The sequence below is a fragment of the Miscanthus floridulus genome, chromosome 17, assembly GCF_019320115.1.
Source record: "Miscanthus floridulus cultivar M001 chromosome 17, ASM1932011v1, whole genome shotgun sequence".
NCBI classification, from domain to species: Eukaryota; Viridiplantae; Streptophyta; class Magnoliopsida; order Poales; family Poaceae; genus Miscanthus; species Miscanthus floridulus.
In genome coordinates, this window is record NC_089596.1 from 28,050,517 (window position 1) to 28,057,863 (window position 7,347).

The following is a 7,347-nucleotide window of genomic DNA, read 5'->3' on the forward strand; positions in this document are numbered from 1 at the left end:
TGAAGCTACAATTAAGGATGTTATGAATGACTGAGTTCTAATTCATACATGTTGAAAACAGATGATTGCTACCAGGAGAAGTGCTTCGCATGATGACCGAAGGAATCCTACCAATTCTAATCCACCGCCACCTAACCCCCCATCTATAGAGCAAGCTTTGATGACGTAGACTCAGTTATTATAGACTATTGCTCAAAGTGTGGTGAACAACCCACATCTAGCACCACCTATTGACAAGCATGGTGAATTTATGAAGGGACACCCACCGACATTCTCTCATACAAGCAAACCACTAGAAGCTGATGACTAGCTTAGAGCTATGGAGCGACAATTGGACATAGCTTAGTGTGATGACCATGAGAAGGTGCTTTTTGCATCTGGCCAACTCCAAGGCACAACACAAGACTAGTGGGAGTCTTACCAGTATGGACGTCCCAACAATGCTAGATAGATCACCTAGAAGGAGTTTAGCGAGAGCTTTAGGTCCTACCATATTCTGTTAGGTGTGGTACAACTTAAGCAAGATGAGTTCTCAACTTGAAGCAAGGATCCATGACTGTGTGTGAGGATCATGACATGTTCACTCAATTGTCATGCTATGCTCCAAGATAGGTGGATAGTGATGCTAAGAAGCAAAAACGCTTTTTGTAAGGACTGAATGATGGTTTGCAACTACAGCTGATGACCATGGTGTATGCCGACTATCAGACGTTGGTGGACAGAGAAATGTAATTGAGAACAAGCATCGAGAGATGAAAGAGAAGAAGAGAAAGCTTGACATTTAGTGCTAGTTAAGAAACACTCATCTTTGTTTTGCTACACAAGCAGAATATTAGTCACGCCCTATGAATTTGCTTGGGAGTATAGATCAGGATTAGGATCAGCAACCCAATGATGAAGTGTAGCATTTTAGTTCTCATGAGCCATGTTTGTCACCTCCTACTATCACCTTGATGAAGACAAATACTTCTACTAGTGAGGAAGATTATGATTGTGGTGAAATTGAATACTATAAGAATGATTATCTTGAGAAGCTTGCTGAGAGTAATCAAAGCCAGAATCAACAGTAGCAAGAGCCAGAATAGAATGTCCATAAGGAGCAGGTGCAAGGAAATAAGTTAAAGCAAAACTACATTCAAGGCAGGTTGAACAATGTAGATATGATTACCACTCATGGAGCTAAGGAAGTTGTCATGGGGTTCATTCCAGTAAACTCAACCCCTGCCAAGTTTTGTTTGACCCCAGTGCATCACATTTGTTCATATCTAGGGAATGTGTAGAAGATCATAAGATAACTATGCTTCCAGTGAGGAAACCCCTGATACTTAACTCTCGAGGAGGAGAAATGAAGGCAAACTACATATGCCCAAAAGTTAGTCTTGACATAAAGGGGGTAAACTTTGAGGCAAACCTTATGTTTTGGAGTTAATGGATATTGATGTTATCCTTAGAAAGGGATGGTTATCTGCTTGTAAAGGAGTAATTAAATATGCTCAACATTCGGTGCTTCTAACAACACCGTCAGGAGAAAGAATTGAGTATGAGGGTATTCAACCTGCACCTGAGGAATATGAGAATGACCTATTAGAAGGTGTATACTCAGAGGATGTATACCACTTAAGGGCTTCATCATCCATAGTATGTATCCTTTGCTCGGTTGATAAGTTATTGGATCATCTACAAGGAATGGATGCATTCATCAATATGGCTCTGCAATTCAAGCTATCCTCAGCTGGGAGTCCAATCTTCAACATACCTAGGACAAGTAGGCATTGATGACATAGGAATGAGATATCCGATAACTACATATGGTTCTATGGAGTCTTAGGAAATACCAATGATATACTAAGCACGATAAGAAGGTTTGGATTGAAGAAAGTTAATGATGTGATAGGAACCCACTCAAAGATGTGAGAGAAACTTAGAGTCTTTAATAATGAGGTTTGATTAGAGGTTCAAGGGAAGTTTATCCAAGACCATCAAGATATTGATAGTGTTACTAGAGAAGGTTTAAGTTTGGATCAAGACACCTTAGCTAAGTATTTGAAGGAGTAAAAAAGAGAGAGAGGTTGAAGTAAAACCTAAGTATTAGATTTGACAGATTCAGACAAGAGCTTTATATCCACTAGGATGCACCCTATCAAGGTGTGGGATGTGTCCTTATGCAAGAAGAAAAAGTAGAGGCTTATGCAAGAAAACATGAGATGGAACATCTAACGTATGATCTGTAGTTATCCATTGTGGAGCATGAGGTACTATCTATTTGGGCATAACAAGTGACACCTAGGTGGATCACAAGAATCTAATGGACATCTTCACTAAGTTGATTATGAGCTTGTGACATCATTATTGGATTGAAGCAATCAAGATTTTATGACTTGGAAAAGTGCTATCACTTGGAGAAGCAAAGGTCATTGCCAATGTCTTTAGCAAGAGAGAGTTATGCTAAGAAGATTCGGACGACACCATGCACTTAGAATTATGTTTGAGAGTTGAGCAACTTAACCTTAGCATATATAGTCATTAATGTTTTAAAGTTGGTAATAGAACCTACTTTAGACCAAGAAAGTAAGAAGGCTCTGTTGGAAGGTGGATATTTTAAGAAAGAGAATTGGTATTATAGGAAATGTGGCTCAATGATTGGAGTTATCTGAGTAATGGTTGGAGTATCTATCAGAATATTGGAATCAGTTGACAAATTACTTGGAGTAAGATTAACAGGTATGCAAGGTAAAGAAGAATCCAAAGGCAGAGAATCTGCATCTCCTTTGTCACCATCTCCGCGAATCTTGGGGATGAGATTCATCTTAAGGGGGGTAGAATTGTAACACCCTAAAATTTGCATGCCCTCTCCCTCACTCGGCCCACACCGGCACGTAGGCCCGCGCGCGAAGCCACACACCCACCTCCCTCTCACGCCATCTCTGGCCGCTGGCCCCGCACCTCTTCGCTCGCTAACAAATGGGCCACCCATGTCAGTCTCGTCTTCTTCCTCTTGTCACCAACATAGACTCTATCGTTGCTGTGGTGTCACTGCCTCACTCACCACCGGCGATGTCTTATAATCCCAGCTGCTCAGATTCAATCCGACGGTTGAGATTGCGTGGTACCCCTTGGGCCCGTAGAATTTCAAAAGAGCCCCTCAGTTCGTGTAATAGAACCCGCTGTCCCTGCAGTTTTTCTAAAGACCCCCTGTCTTTCTTCAAAATGGTATCCACATTCCTTGGCTAGTTTAAAATCATATTTTATTTATTTTTAAATTCAAAAATCAAGTTCCATCTATTTACAAAATTGCCACTATCTTCATTAGGCCATATCTTCTCCGTTTTAACTCTGATTTGACCCGTTCAAGTTGTGTTAGATTCATAACGACATAATCTATGCATTAGTCTCAATGTTTTCCATGTCAAGAGCTCTAGAATTTTATGGTTTAATGCCTAACTTGAATAATGATTATGTAATTGGATTTTCTAATTAAAAGTAACTTAGGCTTTTCACCTTGGTCAATTATATGATTAGTTTTACCTTGTTTTCTAAATCAAGTATAATTTGACTTAACTCAATTAAGGTATTTGTCTAAAGTATCTTATACATGTTTTGTATAGTTAAAATAAATAAAGCCTATAGTTTCTTTTCGAAGCAAATCTATCGGTAAATGTATCTTTTTCACCATTGCTCCGATTAGCGTGCTTTTCGCGTCTATGTGATCATAGCAATGCGTAGATTTGACTTCAAATTGTTTTTCACTAATTGGTGTATTGTTCTAATATAGCAATGTTTGTATGTTTTGCATGTGTCTGTTTGAATGCTTGTGTGGTGCTTTATGATCTTGTCTAGTCGGTGAGTTTTATGTGTTGATCAAGAAGGAGTTTCTTGGAAGCTTGGGACTAGAAGGATCAGAGTTTAAGGCAAGTATAGCATGGGATCTTCCTTGTTGTCCTATTCACCTTAATATCATTTTAGTCATATGCATGTGTCTACCTTGGCAACCGTAGTAATTTTCCTAGCTATTTGATATCCTGGATTCCTTGTCACCTATGGGGTATTGCATTGGGTAGTATGATGCTAGTTCTCAATTAAAGGTCATGATCATGTAACTTGACTAATGGTATATGCAATAAACACTAAAAGATGCTTTTTAGCAACATGGAATCAAGGGTGCTAGAGCATTGGGCTGTTATTATGGTGCTCTAGATTCCTCTCGCTAAGGACTTATCTATAATTGATCATCCAAGACTTACAGTACAACTATGAGGGCTACATGGCTCTCACTTTAGTCAAGTATGAGAATCTTTTTCTAGCTTGTTAGTGGTTACCTTTATGGCATAAGAGGGGCTCCGACAGGTATGACATTTGCCAGCTAGGTTGAGTGCATTTTGGTTTCTTGACCTTTTGTCAGTCACTCCTTGGAGCGGAGTTCATGCTTATTGATGGGGAAACCTAGCAGTCCTAACTTGTTAGATGAACCTTTGAAAGGCTTCATAGTGAACCCTGCCGACCTTCCTTGGTAGTCAGTCAAGAGGCTGATCACCTCGGGCGAAAGGGTAAATCACGACTCACAGTGAAAGTGTACAACCTCTGCAGAGTGTAAAACTATTATAACAGCCATGCTCATGGTCATGAGCGGCCTTAGAACCCTTACAGAATAGATGATGAACACTAATGATACTAATGATGAAGATGCTCACTAATGATTACTGTTTATGCTATTCATTATTCATATTTACCTAATCATGTGTTTATATGGGCTTATGAATAAACTTGTTGCTACTCAATTGCTAAAATCATGACTCACTAAAAGCTAATTGCAGTAAACTAGTGTCAGCCTTTTGAGCCTCACAAACCCCAAGTTATATTTGTTGAGTACGACATGTACTTACGCTTGCTTTATTTTTTAATTATTTGGATAAAAATCCCGGATGGGTACCAGATTGCTAGAGTTTAAAAGAATTAGGCTTGTGATCAACCAGTCAGTTGTCCCTGTGGAATTGGAGTCTTCACCCGAAGATCGAAGTTGTCTTTCCACTATTTGTTGTCTAAGGTTATATCCTTTATACTAAGTACGTTATATATTGAGCATTTTCTTTCGATATTACCCTTATTTATATCTATATGTGAGATTTGACTTCCTAGGCTCACATATGGTGTGTATCTGGTTTTATTCTTAAAATCGGGTGCTACATCATCCTACTATATCACATATTCCAATTACTTAGATAACATGGGGTCCCTATGATAGTTGTTCACCAGTTATAGGAGTATTAGCGACGAATAAAGATTATGCAAATTTAATCAAAGGATAGCATGGAGATTGAGCATCATTTGTTTTGTATTTTGAATTTGTTCAATTTTAAGCTTCAAAATTCGAGAGAGTTGAGGGTTGAGTTGCACAAACCAACGTTGTAGATGAAGGAGTTTTAGGAGAATCAGAGGTGGTTTTGGCTAAACAAAAGGTTCACCCAATCTTTCTCTGAAGCTTTCTATCCTATCCTTCTGCATGGTATACCATTCGCTGTTGTGCAACATGTTGGCGGGAGATCTCGATTGTGCGTTCGTTGTGCTTGAGAGATCTCCCCCACACTTATTTTGTACCTTCTTTATTTTCAACAAAGAAACAAAGAAAAGCGAAAACAAGCAAGGGCTCTACCCACATGAACACCAGGGAGCCCACATTTTATTATCATATATATATATTATATATTATTATTATTATTATTATATTATTAATATATTATAGTCTACTAATTTATTATGTTTATTATTATTATTTTTTTATTTTTATTTGTTCACCAGACTTTTTATACTCAAGGCTTAAGGTGAAGTTTGCAAAATAAACATAGCCTTGACTTATCTCCATAGTAGATTACTTCAATTGTTTATGAAAGTAATACTCCAAAGTTCATTAATCAAATTTCAACACCATATCAAATTTTGATTAAAGAAGGCTATTTTAACTTAAGCACCATGCTTAATTTAAAAAGGCTATGGATGTACCTTAAGAATACACCCAAACCAGAGCATTCATCATAATCAAGGGTAGTATGGCTTTATATGAGCAAGTTATTTTCTCATGTAGATAAATATGAGTGAAAGTTGGTGGACATTTATTTACCCTTGCATACCTGAGCGTACTTACCGGCATCATATCTGGATGATGCTTGAAACTTGTAAAGTGGTTGCATGAAGTCCAACTCAGGCGAGCCATAAGGCTAGGCCTCATACTCAAGTCATGTGTATGGACCATGGCCCTTAGCAGTAGCAAAGGCTTAGAAAAGGAGAATCCTCCTTCTCTCCTTTTTATATCATTTTCTTTTTCTCCTTTTTTCAGCTCTCTTTTTTCAAATATATATATTTTTTTCATCTTCTTATTTTTTGAACTCTCCCCCCTTTTTTAAAAAAATATTTTTTATAGCAAGGTTGAGCTAGCACCACCATTTTTTAAGTATGATAGTCTTTGGTGTGTATGGAACTTGTTGAGACTCTCACCATCCTCCCCCACACTTGGACTTTTGTGTAAAAGTCAAGTGTGCAGAGTTAGGGTCTCCTTTTTGAGTCTGTTCCATTTCCAAAGATCATCAACATATGTAGTTGATGCAGCTCCTGTGATTTCATGCATCGTTTGTCCCCTGTTCTTCTTGATCTTGACCTAAAATGGTTAGCGACCAAGAATACTTGAAGGTGCATACTAACATGAAAACATGTTCTTGATTTTATAAAAAAAAAGTTGGGTTTTTTTTCATTATATGTTTATTATTATTATTATTATTATTATTATTATTATTATTATTATTATTATTATTATTATTATTATTATTATTATTATTATTATTATTTATGATAATCCGGGGTATCTCCCAGTAGTACTTGATTTATGGTCTTAAGCTCGACTGTGGGAACTTCGTCCTGCAGCTATCAATGGTGGTGTAGTTCCTAGTTTCACCACCAAGCATAAAGCATTATCGCTCAAGCTACAAGGTTAGTACCACAGTGCCACCATAGGATTTACAATATTTGTGATAAACGAAGACATCTACAACCATCCTCCTAAAAAGTTTGCAAACAAGGAGTGATGGGTAGTTGTCTTCCTCGTAGAAGCAAGTGGTACTAAGCACAATGAACCCTAGAGACCCCAAAAGTGAGCATGAAACATGAGGGGTCTCGAAAGAGAAACTTTCATGCTCAATGGTGGAATCTTTCTCCTCAGTCTCCAGGGTTGGTGCTTTGGGCATGTCCATGGCACATAACCTTTCATGTAACAACGTTTGGATGGCCTGAGGGACATGACTTGGGTTCGAGTGAGGGTGATGGTATATGTTCTATTTCACAAGCAAGCTTAGGTGAAATGAA